Source organism: Tamandua tetradactyla, chromosome 3, assembly GCF_023851605.1.
Source record: "Tamandua tetradactyla isolate mTamTet1 chromosome 3, mTamTet1.pri, whole genome shotgun sequence".
Lineage (NCBI taxonomy): Eukaryota > Metazoa > Chordata > Mammalia > Pilosa > Myrmecophagidae > Tamandua > Tamandua tetradactyla.
In genome coordinates, this window is record NC_135329.1 from 14,421,420 (window position 1) to 14,441,146 (window position 19,727).

General features: G+C 41.1%; 1 protein-coding gene across 3 annotated transcripts in view; it reads left to right on the forward strand.

Moving 5' to 3' along the window:
- Positions 1-210: 210 nt before the first annotated feature.
- Positions 211-19,727, forward strand: part of TACC1 (transforming acidic coiled-coil containing protein 1) — a 146,886-nt gene continuing 127,369 nt past the window's right edge. For 2 of the 3 annotated variants that reach the window (XM_077152518.1, XM_077152522.1), the window contains exon 1: positions 211-479. The gene's annotated coding sequence lies outside the window, so the exon portion shown is untranslated. The remainder of the gene's footprint in view (positions 480-19,727) is intronic. The other variant, XM_077152519.1, reaches the window with a different exon arrangement.

Sequence of the window (19,727 nt, forward strand, 5' to 3'; positions counted from 1 at the left end):
CAGTGTTCCTGAGCCAAGTTTAGGCAGAGGAAAATTTTTCCAGCATGTCAGGAACAGCACTGACGTTCCATTAAAGAAAAAAAAAAAGCGATGGAAGAAAGAGTAAGGGGGGAAGGCCCCGGAATGCAGGCAGAGCTTTAAATCCCAGACAGGACCAAAGCTGAGGGTGCTTGGGGAGGTTGCTCCCCTCTGAAGGCAGACTGCAGTGTACTTCTCACTGGAGCTGCCCGCCACAGTGGACGTTTCCTGTTCTGCCTCTGGAAATCCAAGCCAAAAATTACAAAACATCCTTTTTCCTCGCCCCAAGTGCTTCGCTGGCCAGACCATCCCCTCCCCACGTCAGCGATCTCAGCGCCTTGCCATCATCCCCTTCCTTCCGTGGGACCCCTCCCTGATCACTGGCTTCTCAAGGAGAGATGGACCAGCTGTAACAGGTGTGCAGAGAGACAGGGAAACAGCCCGGGAACTCCGCCGAAGAGGTAGGAGATGGGGCGGGAGGTGGCAGGGAGGTGGGCTGGGAATTCTTCCGTTGTTTTGACATTTAGCGACAGCAGCAACTAATAAGGCACTTGTCCTTTAAGCCTCGAGATAAGGGTGTTACTTGCTGATGGGTGTGTGAGGCGGGTGGGTGCACTGGAGGGAAATCTGGGATGTGAGGCAATTCTTTTCCTTCTCTCTTTCCAAACTAAATTTTAATTCTCGGGTCCCTGGACATGTACGTTTTGTTTGGGTACTGGTGTGGGAAGTCTTAATAGCAGAATTCTGGGAATTAGATAACGCAAATTCCCTGAGTCTGCGTCTTATTTATTTATGTTTATTTATTTATTTTTTTATTTTTTGGAGTCCCTGAAATGTCAAGGCACCCTCATAAATACCTTCAGCTCTGAAAAGATTCAGAGGGAAATGGCCAAAATGCAAGGGCTGGGGGAAGGCGTTTCCAATCATGATGAACTGGAGACCCCAGTGGCTTCCCAGGACATTGGCCATGTATTCTTTAAGCCCACCATGCTCCGTCCTTCCCTCCCCCGCCCCCGGCACCCTCCAAGGCACACACCAGGAGTTGTTTCTCCAGGCGTGGGGATGTGGTATAGAGATCTACCCACTCGGGGCAGGGCCCTTATGCATTCCTGGCAGCCTGGATGGAGCCTGGGTACCGGCCAAGACTTATCTGCCTGTGGCAGGGCTCAACGGGCCCACACAGAAGTCCCTGGCCTTGTTAGGGATGTGGTCCCGGCAGTTGGTCACTGGAAGTCTAGCCTGGCAGCACCCGTGCTGACATTGGACCAAACCAGAGAACCCAGCACGGCTTCTGTACTAGGAGTACTCGAAAGCTTGTGAAACAGTCAACATTTCAAATGTCCTTTCTCTGAACCCCTATAGCTTTTATTATCCAAACCACACATTTTGCATCTTGGTCACATTTTGTCTTGACTTATACTCCCTAACAGGCTAAATAAATATAAATTGAAACAAAGTTACCCTACTAGTTGGTGATCCTGAGCAGCAACTAACTCCTGTTGAACATTGGACATGTATGCTGGGGGCCATTCTAAGGGTACTAGGTATTATTACCATCATCCCCATTTTGCAGATGAGGACATTGAGGCTGGATACTCAGCTAGTAAGAGGAGGACATGCCAAGCTCTGAAACTAGGAAGTTGGGAGCTTAGATCTTGGTTGCAACATGGTCTACCTGGGTAATGTTGCACAACTTAAATTTCTTCTGCCTCAGTTTCCTTATCTGGAAAATGGGTGATAACAACCCCCACCTCACAGAGGCATTGTGATAGGTAAGTCAGTTTTTAAAGATTATTTTGGGTGCACAGGTAGGTCAGTGGTTAGAATGCTCGCCTTCCATGCGCAAGACCAGGGCTCAATTCCTGGACCATGCACCCCCCCAAAAAAGAGATGATTTTGTGAGGTGGGTAAACAATACAAGGATGCCTTCCTGCCACTGTAGTGTGCAGAACAACTGGAGGGTCCAACTAAAAAGCCTCGGGGCTCTGTGGGAGGCGGCACACACTTGTTAGGATTGTCACCTTCTGTGATGAAGATTGGAGTTCACTGGCCAACGGGTGCAAGACTAGCTGCCAGCTCGCCAGACTCTAAGCTGCTTAAGGGCAGGTGCATGTCTTATATACACTTGTTTCTGTTAGAAAATGTTTCTTAAACCCTGATCAAAGGATTTCAATGCAGTTTGGACGGCATGCAGGGGCCACTTTGGGTAGGAGTACAAGGAGCCTGCGGGTGCTCCCAGAGCCTCTTCTTCCCACTCCCGACAAAGCAACTCCATCCATATTTGATTTGTGAGTTCCAAGTTGAAAGGAAGCCTTAAAAAGAATTAACTATTTTCAGAACCGTTGTCCTGGATCAGGTAGTAAAGTGCACTGCCTAGGCTGAAAATGACTGCATATTGAACGGAATTGGTCTGCAGAGAGATTTCTAGCGTGCCCCCGCCCAGGCTCTCAGCTGGCCCTCCCATCAGCCCCTTAGCTAGCAATCAGCTCCCGCCCTGGGCCTGGACACTGCAAGCCAGCCGGGCTCAGTGGTGAGGGGCTGGATCCCAGCCTGTGCTCATGGGCCGCGACGTGCAGGGGGCAGGACTCCTGAGAGCTGACATTGTCACCTGGCCTCTCCCTGGGTCTTCTCTGAATGTGCCCCCTCTCAATTCTGCTGACAGTAGGGGCCATGTGCTCAATAATCGTCATAGCTTATTATTGATCTTCCTTAGATAACAGCCAGCTTATTGAGGCAGGGGATGTGCTGAGGACATGACACAGAAGCTCCGTTGGTGCTCACTAAAGCCCTCTAAGGCAGCTTTCCTGTGATCCCCGCTCTGCTGATGAGGAAACTAAGCTAGAGACAGTATGTGGCTTGCTCAAGGGACCCAGCCCGTTGATGGTGAAGGTGGGACTGAAGTTCCAGCCTTCTGAGTCTGAGCCACAGTGATTTGAATATTTTTGCAGCTCTGCTGAATGAGATAAGGGGGATGTCGTGTGCGTGTGTGTGTGTGTGTGTGTGTGTGTGTGTGTGTGTGTGTGTTTTGTATTTCAGCAAAGGATGCCCCTGAGAATAAGTCGAGAACAGCATTACAGGGTTAGGACAGAACGTTCCATGGAAGGAAGGAAAGTCAGGAAAGGAAAAGGAAAGTCAGGACTCTTGCTCAAGCTGAATCCCTGATGAACCATGTCTAGGTCTTCCCTTCTCTGGGCTTTGCCTCCTCCTCTAAAAGATGGTAAAGAGCCAGGCTTTATGGCCAGACTGCCGGAGCTCAAATCCCTGCTCCCTGATGTTCCAGCTAGTTCATCTTGGGCATATTATATAATCCCTCTGTGCCTTGGCTTCTTCAAAATAACGACATCCATAATGACAGTGCCTACCACACCGAGATAGGAGAATAAAATGACTGACTCCTCATGAAGCATTGAGAGCTGTGTGTGGCACATAGTAAGAACTCAATAAATAATGTGCGTCCAAAGAGGCTGTTAGATTAATCCAAGGAAAGATAGCTAGATCAAAGACTTGGAAAGAAAAAACAACTCGTTTGAGACTATAAAATGAACACCAACAAGTATAATGTAATTTCAACAGGAGCTGGGAAGGGGCAGGTTGTGCCTAGCACTGAGGATCCCTGAGAGACAGCCTGGGACCCAGGTGAAAGAGGTTAGATGCCCTCCCAGGGGTTAAAGAAGTAGAACTGATAAAACTAGTCTTTAGGGTTAGCCATGTCAAGCATGATCCTTTGATTAAATGCCATAAGTATAATTTATTTATCTTTGTTTGTAGCTATGAAAACTAGTCCCACCTCTGACCTATTGTTCACTGAAAGCAAAAAAGTTTGGTTTGTTTTTTTTCAACGACTAAGTTTCATTGGCTGGACTACTTGTACTTTTAAGAGGATGACTTTAAGATTTCAAGCTGAGATATAAAAATTAACAGCTAAATATAGCTGATAAAAAGGCAGTAAAGAGATCACAGCAAAGAGTTTTGAGGCTTTTTCAAAGAACAAATCTGTAAGCACAGTCTAACTCTAGATTAAACTTATAATAATCTTGAAGCTAGTATGTATCAGTTTGCCAAATTCTCTTGGAAGTAAAAGTAAGTGAGAAATAAACTAATGACTGGCATTCAGTGAATCCCACTAAGGACCAGGCATTGTGCCAGGCGCTTCATACGCATTATCTCATTTGCTTAATCCTCAGGACTGCCTGTCAGGTGACGCCTATTATTATCCCTAGTTTACAAACTGGGGTGCCACGCTTAGAGGAGGAAATAATATGCACAAAAGCACGCAGCTTCTAAGTGTCAGAGCTGGAATTCTGATTCAGGACTGTCTTGTTTGGGTTTGGGAACTTATAGCTTATGTCATACTTCTGTTACTCCTGGATTTAATCATTTCTATCTGTTTGAAGATAGAGTGGCTAGAGGGAAGTGCCTGAAACGGTAGAGCTGAGTTCCAGTAGACTTGTTTCTTGAAGATGATTGTATAATGATACAGCTTTTGCAAAGTGACTGTGTGATTGTGAAAACCTTGTGTCTGACGCTCCTTTTATCTACCTTATGAGCAGATAAGTAAAACATACGGATAAGAAATAAATAATAGGGGGAACAAAGGTTAAAATAAATTGAGTAGATTGAAATACTAGTGGTCGATGAGAGGAAAAGGTTAAGGGGTATGGCATGTATGAGGTTTTTTCTTTTTCCTTTCTTTTGGTGGACAGATGCAAATGTTCAAAAAAGATGATCATGGTGATGAATACACAACTATGTGATGATATTGTGAGCCGTTGATTGTAACCATGTCAAGTATGTTTGTATGTCAAGAATGTTTGTATGCTTGCTCATTGTTTATAATTAAAAAATTAAAAATAAACAACAAAAAAACAATACTCGTAGGCATTTTGGAAAGCAGAGTTCAAAAAATGCAAAGGGCAGGAGATGCAAAGTATAATTGCACCTAAGCAAGAAAACTGTGTCAAGCAAGGCCAGGCATGGACAAAATTTCACAGCAGGATTTCTTCTTAGCCTTTTCCTCTGTACTTCCCCAGGCCCTCCTGGCTCCAGAATATTCCTCCCTCCTTTTCTGCAAGGATCTCAGAAACTCTCTGATAAGGCAATTAAAAGAGTCTCAGCTGTGGCCTCCCACCCAGCCATGCTCTCTCCCTTTGCCCTCGGTATCCCACAGTTTACCCTCTATTTATTTTGTCCGTCTGAAACCCTTCCAACTCAGGCTTAACTTTCAGCAAACTGTTGGGAAGCGGAGGATAAACTAATTCACATGCAGGTGCAGCTCTAGTGAGAGACTTTTAGACTTCACTGTGGCAGTGGATAGGAGAGCTTTTAGAGGGCAGAAACTCTGCAAATACCCACTAAGCACATGCTACGGTTATTACCCGCTCTGTGGCTGGAAAGGCAAGCTCCAATCTGTGGGTCCAGATTATAAGCTTCCCGTGTGTGCCTTGATACAGAAACTGTTTGTCTGAATTTTCAAAACATTTATAAGCACCAACTCAACCAGAATGGCTCTAAGCAGAATTATGAATTGTGTGATGCACAGAGCCCCTCTCCTCTTTGTCCTTTTCTCTTTCGTAGTGGCCACCTTATTCCCTGGCCTTCTCAGCCTTGAGTGTTCAGACTCCCCTTCCTTCTTCACCTCTGTTAAATGCTGCCTTTAGGCCCTTAATTCACTGGACACCTTTAAAGCATACTCCGCCCGCCCCCCACCCCCACCTCTACACCCAGCATGAGCGTGTTTATAACAAGTATCACATTGTCAGGCTGAAAACAAGGTAACAGTGGAATTTAGGAATCGGTTAGCAGTTTGGGGACGATTTGAAAGGTTTGGTATAGGTGCTTCTTAGACTCCAGAACCACACATTATAAATTAGTGCTCATTTGAGGCCCATTGGTGGTGATGGAGGGTTTACTTCAAGGTGGTAGGGGAAGGGAGGAAAATCTATTGTCTATCCCAGACCACCCAAGATAACCAGGGAAGGGGAGAGCGTGGACAGCTTCTCTACCTTTGCACTTTTGGCAGAGAAGGAACAATAAGGACACTTTCTCCTTTAGCCTCACCCGCTGTTCTTAAAAGGAGGTTCCGAAGAGGCACAAGCAGATAGGGATAGTTGAAAAAGCTATTAAATACTGAAACAGAACAAAACGCCCTAAGCCAACAAGGCCAGGCTTGGTATGTTCATTTTCAGTGTGGGACTCTCCTGGACCCTTGGAACTTTCCGAAGCTTGGCTTTCTGGCTAATTATTACCATCTGCATGGTTGCTGGCAGCTGCTCTTTGCTGGGCCTGCCAGCCAACTTGTCAGGCCAGCCTGAGAGCTGCCAAGTGCAGCCAGCTGCCGAGGCCCCTCAAGTTTTCTGCAGGAACAAGCAGGCATGGCCCAGTGACTGCTGACCCAGCCGGTGGGTAAGTGGCTGCCTTTTCATCTGCCTCCTCACCTCTTGCAGTTGGTCCTCCAGAAGCTGTCTGGTTTTCTAGTCTTGTTTTTTCTTTTTCCAACGTGCCCGCGATATGTCTGCACCTCAGCTGATGCGAGTGAGCATGGCCCATTCCTTTCCTTGGGGGTGGTCCCACAGCCAGCATGCACTGCACATCCTTGCATACATGCAGAGATACGTCATGGAAAAGAGAGGCCTGGATATACTTTAGTAAATAAACAGCTGTCAGGACTCTAGGCACATATCAGTGTCAGCCTGGTAAGGCACTTAAAGGCTGCTTCTAGAATCACAGAACATCAGACCCAAAAGGGATCTTAGCAACTGTCTTTTCCAAACGTCATTTTACAGATGAGAATGAAGCCCAGAGAGGAAGTGAGCTGCCCAAGGTCACAGAGCTAGTGTCCAAGGCCCCTTCTGAGTCACAAAATCAAACTGCGTGGATAGCCTGGAGAAGGAGTTAAATTTTAATGGATGCTGGATATTTTCAGTTGCTCCTTTAGACCCATTCTTTACTCTTCTTCCATCTGTTCTGTGTCCAGGAGACCAACCTGAATGCTCCCCTCGCCCTTTGGCTTCAGTTGGGTTCAGCCAGTTCCCGGGTGGCACTGGCCGAAAATCAGAGGGAAGGGAGGGAGTTGTATGGAAGTGTTTATTCCCCTTCCTGCTGGGGTTTTCAGAGGCTGGCTGTGCCCCCGACTGAATGCTTCTGTGAGATGACTGTCTCCACACAGCTCCTCCCCTTGACCTTTAGGTCTAGGATAGAAACAGTGATCCCCCCCCCCCCCCCCCCCGCTGTAGAGCTCTGGGTGCTGCACTACCTCTCGAGGCCTCCAAAACCCTAATCAGACCTTGGCAAACAATCCTTTATTAAACTCTTAAATTGGATGGTGATACCTGCCAGAGTACCTGCCAGAGTATATAACATACCTGCCGGTGTATATGACATATATATATATATAAATATGTATATATATAAAAAATATATAACGTATACACTATATATATAATTAGAGAAAGAATATTAGATATTAAAACTAAAGAATAAATGTTATTAGAGAAAGAGAGATCTTTATGAAAAGAAGATATACCTGACATTTAAATCAAGGGGGTATTAGTTTTCTGCAGCTACTGATATAAACATGGTGTTTTAAAACAACAGAAATGTGTTCCTCAACAGCTCTGGAGGCCAGAAGTCTGAAATCCAAATCAGTGGACTGAAATTCAGGTGTCAGCAGGGCCGTGCTCCCTCCAGAGGCTCTACCATGCCTTTTCCAGCTTCTGGTGGCTTGGCTTGTCGTTGTCTCTCTTCACCCTCTGCCTCCGTGGTCACACTGCCTTCTCCTCTTCTGTGTGTTAAATCTCCATCTGCCTCTCTTTTTTTATTACATGGGCAGGCACCGGGAATCGAACCCAGGTCCTCTGGCATGGCAGGCAAGCATTCTTGCCTGCTGAGCCACCGTGGCCCTCCATCTGCCTCTCTTATGAAGACACTTGTGATTACATTTACAGCCTACCCAGGTAATCCAGGATAATCTCTCCATCTCAAAATCCTTGAACACAACAGCAAAGACCCTTTTTACAGGGTCCTGATATCTTTGGGCGCCATCATTTGGCCTATTATGGAGGGCCATGGAGGCACAGGAGAATCCTTCAGAACAATTCTAGTGAAACACATCAACTGATACACCTGTGCTTGACAGAGTCCTTGCCCAGCTTTTGGGGAATACATATTTGAAAAGGCCCTTCAGCCTCCAGATTCTCTACTTCTCTTGTCTTTGGGCCTGGCAGCTGGATGTTACTGTGACAGTCCTTATCTAAAGCCAACTGGCTAGTCATCAGGCAAAGCTCCAGGGGAGATGAGATGATGGGAAAATATGATGGTGACACAAAAGTTGTGGAAATGCCTAGCATAGGGTCATTTAGCCTGTGGAAGTCATTTGACTCAAAGGATAGAATCCTGGAGTGTGAAAGCTGGAAGGCCCTCAGAAATTATCTGTAACTTTTACAGATAAGGAAACTGAGGCTGGGAGAGAACTATCTTACCCACAGTTAGTTAAGGACAGATCCAGGACATAAAATACAAGTCTGGTTCTCTCAACCATGGACTCTTCCACTATACCACCCCACAACACCTTCTCACCAGCTGTCTTCTTTCTAGGAAATCTTTGAGTATTCTTTATGGGATTTCCATTCTGATTGGTTCCACCTACTAGAGGTAGGTAGGCAGTAGGGAAACCCTAGATACTGGGTCTGTGCTACAACACAGAGGAAAGAAGCAATGCTGAGAATTGTGGCTTAGATCAGAGCTACTCAAAAGTATCAGTCCACAACAAGATAAGGGGCCTGTGCTGGAATAAGAAATCAACACACAGTTTCCTTTGTTGAGAAAGTCTTGCTATGAAAAAAAAATCAGCTGAATTAAACTGTGCACTTAGCAATATAGTTGGTGTATATTCCGGCATAAGCTCCTTATTTCATCACAGACCAGTATAATCATTACTGGCTAAAGATTAATAATTAGAGGGCTTCACTGCTGTTTCACCCCCTAATAGGCTATGGTGATAGAATTTATCAAAGATGATTAAAGTTCCTCTGTTCAGATGGCATCTAGATGATGGAGTCCAGTGCTGGGGCCATTCTTTAAGAGGGAAAAAGACATTTCAGAGATCATCCAGCAGTACCTGATTCAAAAAGCACTCATAGAGGATTCAAAGAGAAACAATTCTGGTTAAGTGCTTCCTATACTGTACAGCACATGGTAAAGAATTCAATTAAAAAAATTACTATTCTTATATCATCATCATCATTATTGTTATCGTTATCCAGTATAAGGTGACTATGGCAAGTGAGGAGTGTGTGAAGAATCTAGAGATTTCCAGCCTGAAAAAAAAATGTGGGAGGATAAGGGAGCAGAATTCCCACTTCCATATATTTGAAGGACGGTCATATGGAAGAAAAGTTACCTACTTTTGTATCTGTTCATTCAACTAACACTTTTTGAATATCTGCTATGTTTCTAGACACTTTCCCAAGCATTTGAGAAGATAGCTGTGGACAAGGCAAAAGACGTCCCAGACCTCATTGCTAGGAGTTAGCCATGAGATAATAAACAAAACCAAAATCATTTCAGAAGGAACTGAGATAAAGACAAGGTGCTAGGGAACGACCATAGGGTAGGACTGGGAGATGCTCCTTCAGTAGTTAGGAAAGCCTTCCTTAAAGTGGTGATGTTTGCGTTGAGTCCTGAATGCTCATCTCTAATAAAACATATTGGGGTGTAACACCCAGGGAAGGAAAAGGAGAGAAAGCAAGTGTTACCCAAGATAGCAAAAATGATTGGCAGATTGATTTTTAACTAAACATAAAGTAAATGTCAACATCAGGTAGTTTTTTTAATTAGCTTTTTATTTTAGGTACTTTTAGATCTACAGAAAGACTGCTAAAGAATTCCAATATACCCCACATTCAGTTTTCCACTGTTAAGATCTTACATTAGTCTCCTACATTTGATCTTACATTAGTATCCTACACTTGTCACAATTAATGAACCAGTATGGAAACATTATTATTAACTAAAACCCATGATTTATTCATATTTCCTGTTTTTACCTAACATCCTCTTTCTTCTCCAGGACACCATGTTACATTTAATTTTCATGTCTCCTTAGGCTCCTCTGGGCTGTGACAGTTTCTCAGACTTTTCCTTGTTTTTGATCATTTGGCAGTTTTGCGAGGTACTGGTCAGGTATTTTGTAAAATATCTCTTAAATGGGATTTGCCTGATGTTTTTCTCATGGTTAGACTGAGCTGATGAGTTTTGCACAGGAAGAGCACAGAGGGAAGGTGCCATTTTCATCATATCACAGCAACTGTACCTACTTGTACCTGACGCATCACTCTTGAAGTTAACTTGATCCCCTGCCTTATGTTGTATTGGTCAGGTTTCCCCACCCTAAAGTTACTCTTTTCCCCCCTTTCCATATTGTGCTCTTTGGAGGGAAGACACTATGCACAGCCCACACTAAAGGAAAGTGGAGTACGCACCACCTATTTGAGGGAGGAGTGTCTAAATAAATTGTTCCAAGTTCTTCATTATGGGAGATCTGTCTTTTTTCCCCTCTATTTATTTATTTATTTATTCAATCATTTACTTATATTAGTATGGACTCATGAATACTTATTTTACACTTTGGGTTATAATCCAATACCACTTTATTTTATTGTCCAAATTGCTCCCCCCTTTGGTATTTGGGAGCTCTTTCAGTCGACTCCTGTATCCCTTTGCCATATGCCCATCGTTGTGGGTTTTGTTTGTTTGTTTTGAACACGTCTTTACTTTCTGATACTTCAAGATACTCCTGGCTCATCTTGTGTATTTCCTGCTCCAGTCCTAGAATCAGCCATTTCTCCAAATAGCTCCACTTCCTTTTGTTGGAGAATGGTATTAAAAACCAAGATCTGGATGCCAGGTGACCTCATTGCTACTGGGGTAGTGTTGCTTCCAGGCCCTCTTGGCTGAAAGAGAAAGGAAATATGTGCATGTGTGTACTAAACCATGACTCTACACGTCTATAAATATTTCTATATGTAAACATCTGTATCTATATTAAGCTAAACATGGGTTAATACTGATATTTCCAACTCTAATCCGTAACCACGTGGATCATTATAGATTTCTCCCCTTGCTCATCTCTAATGAAGCTTACTGGAGGGTAGCACCCAGGAAAGGAAGAGGGAAAGCAAAACTGGGCTGAACCTTCAGACTGTGCTGCAGACCTGACAAAATCTGCGCCAGCCCAATGGGGAACTCCAGCGCAAAGACTGCCGATTAGGGGCGTCCCACATTGGCAGGAACGGCCAGGCCTTTATCCAATCACCTTGCACAGTCATTGGCTCACGGCTGCCAGAGAAGACATGATCTCAGTTCAAAAACTGAGGCAGGCCCTGAAGGCACTCACACCTGGAGGCTATCATCTAACCACATTCCATAAAGATGGGCTGCTAAATCCTTTCTTACAGGGAAATCTGAGTGGTGCAATTGCGTCTGCCAGAGATAACGTTCAGAATTCCAAGCAGAGGTTTCCTGGCCATTGGCCAAGAATCTTGAGAAGAGGATTCCTGCATTAGGTGGGATTTGAGACCAGATGATTGCCCCTTCCAGCTATTGGGCCTTATGACTGCCTTAAGGCTGCATTGATCCAGGTGACCCGGGTTCACCATTTCACATATTCTGCCCGCCTTGCTCAAGTCTCTGCTTCACTTCTTGCATTGACCATCTTATGCCCTGTTCTGTCCTTGAGGTGGGGTCAGAACCCCTCCTTTTCTCCAGGGACCTTGGATGGAGGTGCAGAAGAAGTCTGTGGCTCCCATTTCTGCTGCCCTCTTTATTTTAGATCACAAATGATTTTTTTATTAATGGTTCCAGTACTAACAGCAAGGTGGATCGCTAAGGCAAACACAGATAAAAAGTTTGACTATGGTAACACAAGTGAAAAATTCAAAGTTAAGACTACACAAACTAAATCCCGGTCTAAAGTGTCTCCTCCCTAGAAAGTGGAAAGAACAAACCAGTAGTACTCAGTACTGATCTAGGCATATACTGCACCAGGTCTGGGCATGAGATTTTTCTTTTCCTCCATCCTAAATTCCATGTCCATGGAGGCCCTGGATTTTCATCTGCAGGTGCACAGTCATTCTAGTGCAATTCTGACCTTTTTTGCAGGAAGGTGGAAAACTTTCAGACTCCTTGAAGAAAGAGCAGCTCTGACATTTTGTTCTACCCATGCTTACACTTCCTTTTATTTAATTTAAGATTAAAAACCTCTTTTATTCTTGTAATTTGGGAGCACTGTCTGGCTCATGAACATCCTGAGATAATTAAGGTCTTTATGGTACCTCTTTAGGACGGTCTTAACTTCTAAGCCCAAGGATTTTTTTATACTTACATTCTTTCTTTAGAGAGTTCTTTAAATGTCTGCCTCTACTTTGTAGCATTTTCAGTCTCCCTATACCCTGTTTGTTTTGCCCAGACAGAGAACAAGAGCATTTTTAAATATTCATGCTGCTTATTTTTTTATACAATGAACTGCACATGCTGATTTTAATTCCAAAGGCTCTCAAGTTAAAGAGCTTCCTTTAACCCAGGCACTCAGGATTCTTGCCAGCCTTCTGGTTTTTGTGTCTGCTTTTGTCGTTTCTTGCTGGAATAATTTAAAGCAGGAACCTGCTCGGTTAGTGAGTACAAAGCAGTGGTGGATGGACTCTCCCCACCCTCCCACACCCAGTGTAGGCAATGGGGTTAGAATCCATGTTTAAATACCCAAAGGTTGCCCCAAGTCACTACTCCAAAGTTAGATAAGACCTAAAAAGCACTATAAGTTCATATTCCAAGAAGACACGTGTGGTTGCTGAGTTCAAGATGTTTGAATTAGAGTTGGTTCTATCTCTACCTATAAAAAAAGACTGTTTAAAAAAAAGATCAATAAAGAGCAAACTGTCCCTGAATCACAGAGGAATAGAAATGGCAAGTAAATGAAACAAAACATAAAAGATGCTGGGGGGAAAAAATCTTGCCTTTATCCTCTCCTTAAGGATACAGGCTGAAATTTTTCATTTTGCAGCATTTTCCACAGTAGAAAACTGGGCCACGGGTATGAAGCACTAGCGCTCTTCTGGAACTGCCTACTTATTACAGGTGCAGCTGCATCCCCTTAAAACAAAGGGCAGAAAGTTTTTCTGTTTGGGGTTTTTTTTTTTGGCCAGAATTTGGTTTTGCTAGCATAAAGTGTTAGAGAACAGACGCACACAGTGGCTGGTGGAACTGTAGAAGAATTTCTGAAAAATGGCTTTAGGCGAATGATTCCTGGCTGGAAATGATTCCTGGCTGGAAAACCTTTCCAGTAAGCATGGGACTTTCCCTTGACTTAATTTTCTTCCAGTCCCAAGGGTTCCAAGGTCAGAGAAAATTTACTGGTCTTGGTCACCATGTCCACTCTACAGAATAAACTGAGAACAGATTCAAAAACAAATCACCACACATAGCTCCTTTCTTTGACACAGGGTATACCTGGAATGGGATTTTAAAGTAAAACATTTTTATTTTCTGATAAAAATAACAGACATGTAACCATTGTATTTGGATTAAGTATGGATAAAGGGAATAATTTTTGTGGAAAGAGCAAAGAACCAGGTATGATCCTAGAAACTAAAAAGAAGTATCTATATAATGAGTCAATGGTTATAATCATTTGTTAAATCCTCATTTCTCAGGCAGATCTGTTTCCTGGCTCCAGTTTTGCCCCTGTCTCTATAATCTTGGTCAAGTCTCTACCACCTTAGGACTTAACTAAATTTCCCATATTAAAATAAGAAGACAGAACTATATGCCCTCTAAAGGTTCTTCTGGCTCTGTTCTATGAATCGGCCTATTAATTTTGATTTTTTGTTATATTTAGGCAGGACCAAAACATGATGTCAGGTGAGATTAGGGTATGGATTTGTGAAAGGGTCACCTTGAGACTGCTGACAACTCTCACCTCTCCAACATTTTTGCAACCATGAAATTAGATTAAGGCAGACATCAAGGTAGGCATTTTAATAAATAATTGATGAATGAATAAATGAATGAATGAATCACTAAGGACAGCTTTGAGGGAGTAGGGAAAGGAAAGATTAAATGGGAGGACGTTTGTTTGGGCTAAGGCATAGATTTGCTCAGCAATAATGGGTGTAGGGCAGTTTTACGGACAAATTCAGCTGGAGTTGAGCCTCAGGGCTTTTATTTTCCTTTTCCTTTCAGCAGCAGCTTCTCCTCAGGGCTAAAACCTTAAGTCACTGCCTAGCAGCCAGCTGAAAGAAGCTCTATCCAAACCCAGGCAACAAGATTCAGGTTTCCAGCAAAGCAGTAGGGTCCCCTGAGAGCTCTGAGGAAAATCAGCAAGGGGAGAAAGACTGAAAAAGTCTACAGAAAAAGAAAGCCAGAGATATTAAAAGGAGAATAAGAGAAAAGAAAAAAAAAAAGGTAAAGTGAAAGGAAGAGATGCATACATTGATAAGAGTGGTGTCACAAATAAATGCTACAGGTAAAAGGCTTTTTTTTCCTTAAATGTAATTATTATCATGAAATAATTTCAAATTTAGAGAACAGCTGCAAAAACAATGCCCATATAGAGAACACCAACATGCCTCCCCTGCCAGATGCCGAAATCCACCAATTTTAATATCTTGACACATTTCCTGTATCATTCTATCTTTCCATCTATCTATCTAACCATCTATCAATCCAGCTGTCTGTCTGCCTATATATCAATTTTCTAAACATTTTAGAGTAGGTTGCGTATATTATACTCCTCGAAACACAATATGTCCATGTACATTTTCTAAGAATAAGGATATGCACTTAAGTAATCCCCTTAAGTACGGTTATCAAGTTCAAGAATTTTAACATCGATATTAAGTTTCCAGTCGACATTCCATATTTTTCATATATCCTAATAATATCCTTTGGGGCTTTTCCTCCCACATTATCCAGTCCAGGATCATATATTGCATTTAATTGTCATTATCTCTTTAGTGATCTTTCTGTTTTTTAATTGTGGGAACATATATATAATATAAACTTTTCTATCTCAACCACTCCCAGGCATGCCATTCAGTGGGCCTCCACCAGCCTTTCACGTTTACCACAAGTCATTCCAATCACCCTAAACAGAAACCCTGCAGCCATTATGCATTAATTCCTCATCGCCCATTTCCCCTGCCCCTGGTAATCTACTTCTGTCTCTATACATGTGCATCTTCTAGCTATTAGATATAAGTGGAATCATACAATATCTCTCCTTTTGTGTCTGACTTGCTTCACTCAACATAATGTCACCAAGGTTCATCCAGGAGTGCCATGTACCAGGACTTCTTTCACTTTTAAGGCTGGGCCATATTCTATAATTTGTTTATTCATTCATGTGCTGGTGGACATTTGGTTTGCTTCCACCTTTTGGCAATTGTGAATAACACTGTTATGAATGTTGGTGTATAAATATATCTAAGTTCCTGCATTTAGTTCTTTTGGTATATACTACCTAGAAGTGGGACGATGAGTCATATGGTAGTTTTATGTCTAACTTTTTGAAGAAATGCCAAACGTTTTTCCACAGTGACTGCACCATTTCACATTCCCACCAATAATATACAAGGGTTCCTATTTCTCTGCATCCTCACCAGAACTGATTATTTTATGTTCTTTTTTTTTTTAAAAAAAAATAGCAGCCATTCCAGCAGGTGGGAAATGACATCTCATTGTGGTTTTGATTTGCATTTCCCTAATGGCTAATGATGTTGAGCATCTTTTTAATGTGCTTATTGGCCATTTGTAAATCTTCTTTAAAGAAATGTTTATTCAAGACCCTTGCCCTTTTTAATTGCTTTTTCTTGGTGGTGTTGTTATTGAGTTGTAGGAGTTCTTTATATAGTTATCCAGACTATATTTATCCTTTTATTTATTTATTTTATTTTTTTGCTTTTTTAAATTAGAGAAATTGAAGATTTACAGAAAATACAGAGTTCCCATATACCCTCCCCCCACCATCCACAAAGTTTTCCCTATTATTAACTCTTGCATGAGTGTGGTATCTTTGTTTCAAATGATGAAACAATACTATTATAATTAGACTGTTAACTATAATCCATAGTTTACATTAGGGTTCAATGTTGTGAACTGTAAATTCTTATGTTTTTTTTTTAATTTTTATTCTAGTAAATATATACCCCAAGAATTTCCTCTTTTAACTTCATTCAACTATGTGGTGTTCAAATTCATATTTGAACTGTTAATTCCATTCACAGTGTTGTGCCACCATCACCATCATCCATTGCCAAAACTTTTCCATCACCCCAAACAGAAACTGTGTACCCATTAAGGATTAATTCCCCATTCTCTACCTCCACCCTGGTCCCTGGTAACCTATATTCTAGTTTCTGACTCTATAAATTTTCCTGTTCTAATTATTTTACATCAGTGAGCTCATACAGTATTTGTCCTTTTGTGTCTGGATTATTTTACATGATTTCTTCATGGTTCATCCATATTGTTGCATATAACATAACAAAACTTCATTCCTTTTTATGACTGAATAACATTCCATTATATGTATATATCACATTTGTTTATCCATTCATTGGTTGATGGGCACTTGGGTTGCTTCCATCTTGTGGCAATTGTGCATAATGCCACTATGAACTTTGGTGTGCAAATATATGTATGAATCCCTTCTTTCGATTCTTTTGAATATATTACCTGAAAGAGGGACTGCCAGGTTGTATTGTAAGTCTATATTTAACTTGCTGAGGAACTGTCAACCTGTTTTCCAGAGTGGCTGCACCACTTTACATTCCCACCAATAATTTATCCACACCCTCTTTAATACTTGTTATTTTCAGCTTTTATTTTTTTTTAAGATTTAACTCCCCATTGCTTGTTATTATTTTTTAATAGTAGCCATTCTAGAGGGTGTGAAATGGCATCTCATTGTGATACTGATTTACGTTTTCCTAATAACTAATGATGTTGAACATCTTCTTGTATACTTATTGGCCATTTCTACATCTTCTTTGGAGAAATATCTATTGAAGTCTGTTGCTCATTTTTAAATTGGGTTGTTTGTCTTTCTGTTGTTAAGTTGTAGTGTTCTTTGTATATTCTGGATATCAGAATATCAGGCATATGGTTTCCAAATATTTTCTCCCATTCTGTTATTTGCCTTTTTACTTTCTTAATAATGTCCTTAGATGCTCAAATGTTTTTCATTTTGATGAAGTCCAGTTTATCTATTTTTTCTTTTGTTGTTCATGTTTTCAGTACAAAGCCTAAGAATCCATTGCCTCATACAAGGTTTTGTAGATATTTCAGTATGCCTTACTCTAAGAATTTTATAGTTTTAGCTCTTACATTTAGGTCTTTGATCCATTTTGTGTATGGTGTGAGGCAGTGGTCCACTTTCATTCTCTTGCCTATAGATGTCCAGTTTTCTCAGCACCATTTGCTGAGGAAACAGTTTTTTCCCAATTTAGTGCACTTTTCTTTGCTGAGAGATTTTTTTTATATTAACTCAATCTCTTTATTTGTTGTTGGTCTGTTGAAATCATCCATTTCTTCTTGAATTACTATAGGTAGTTTGTGTGTTTCTAAGAATTTGTCCATTTCATCTAGGCTATCTAATAGATAAAAGAACTTTTTTTTTTAAGAGCAGCACTGTTTTTAATGATTTTCAGTTCAGAATACAAAGCAAGGTGCTAGCTGTTGCCTCAAATTTAATTATAAAAATAATTTTAAACAATAGCTTTCTTTTCCCCGTGAAGGCAAGTTACAGAAGTATATCAGATAGACAGGATAAGACATTTGAATCTATCTTTAAAAATCACCCTGAAACAACTGCCTGAAAATATGCAGCTGTGTTCCAGTAGCCATGTTTCTTGAAGATGACTGTATAATGATATAGCTTTCACAATGTGACTGTGTAATTGTGGAAACCTTGTGTCTGATGCTCCTTTTATCTACCTTATCAACAGACGAGTAAAACATATGGAATAAAGATGAATAATAGGGGGAACAAATGTTAAAATAAATTTAGAGTGAAATGTTAGTGATCAGTGAGGGGGAGGGGTGGGGGGTATGGTATGTATGAATTTTTTTCTGTTTTCTTTTTATTTCTTTTTCTGAATAGATGCAAATGTCCCAAGAAATGATCATGATGATGAATATGCAACTATGTGATGATATTGTGAATTACTGATTATATATGTAGAACGGAATGATCAAAAATTATGAATGTTTGCGTTTGTTTAGTGTTTTTTGGTATTTTAAAAAGAATTTTAAAATTTTTTTAAAAATCACCCTGACCCTCTTAGATTGAGTGAAACAAAGGTGCCTGCAATTAACAGGTCTCTTGAAACTTCTGCTGAAGGGCCTCTTGAGTTAATTGAGGGGAAAATCTATAAGAGTTGAAAAGGAAGAAATATAACTGCCATTATTTGCAAATAATGACAATTTATGTTAAAAAAAAAAAAAGAAAGAAAGAAATACAAAACAACTTGAAAATAAACTGTTGAAATTAACAAGTAAATTTAGCAGAGTCCCTGGATACTTTCAGGCCATCCTATATGGAAAGCTCCCTGATTTATGGTGCAGCATAGATCTGATTGCATTTTGCAGGCCAAACAACTGGGTTTTTTGTTTTGTTTTGTTTTGTTTTTTTTGCATGGGCAGGCACCGGGAACCAAACCTTGATCTCTAGCATGACAGGCTGTGCACCATCGCCGGCCCCAGGCCAAACAACTTTCCAACTTCTTTTTTGAACTTTTTAAAACTTTTTTTTTTTTTTTAATTTTTTTATTAATCAAAAAAAGAAAAGAAATTAACACAACATTTAGAAATCATTCCATTCTACAAATGCACTCAGTAATTCTTAGTATCATCACATAGATGTATGATCATCATTTCTTAGTACATTTGCATCGATTTAGGAAAAGAACTAGCAAAACAGCAGAAAAAGATATAGAATGTTAATATAGAGAAGAGAATTAAAATAATAATACTAATAATATATATATATATATATAAAGGAAAAAGAAAAGAAACAAAAACAAAAGATACAAACACACAAACAAACGAACAAAAAAACCATATTTCAGGTGCAGCTTCATTCAGTGTTCCAACCTAGTTACATTACACTTAGGTATTATTGTGCTGTCCATTTTTGAGTTTTTGTATCTAGTCCTGTTGCACAGTCTGTATCCCTTCAGCTCCAATTACCCATTATCTTACCCTGTTTCTAACTCCTGCTGGTCTCTGTTACCAATGATATATTCCAAGCTGATTCTCGAATGTCGGTTCACATCAGTGGGACCTTACAGTATTTGTCCTTTAGTTTTGGGCTAGGCTCACTCAGCATAATGTTCTCTAGGTCCATCCATGTTATTACATGCTTCATAAGTTTAGTCTGTCTTAAAGCTGCATAATATTCCATCGTAGGTATACGCCACAGTTTGTTTAGCCACTCGTCTGTTGATGAACATTTTGGCTGTTTCCATCTCTTTGCAATTGTAGATAATGTTGCTATAAACACTGGTGTGCAAATGTCCATCTGTGTCTTTGCCCTTAAGTCCTTTGAGTAGATACCTAGCAGTGGTATTGCTGGGTCGTAATCCATTCTGCCATTCTATGTCTTTTGATTGGGAAATTCAGTCCATTAACTTTAGTATTATTACTGTTTGGATAATATT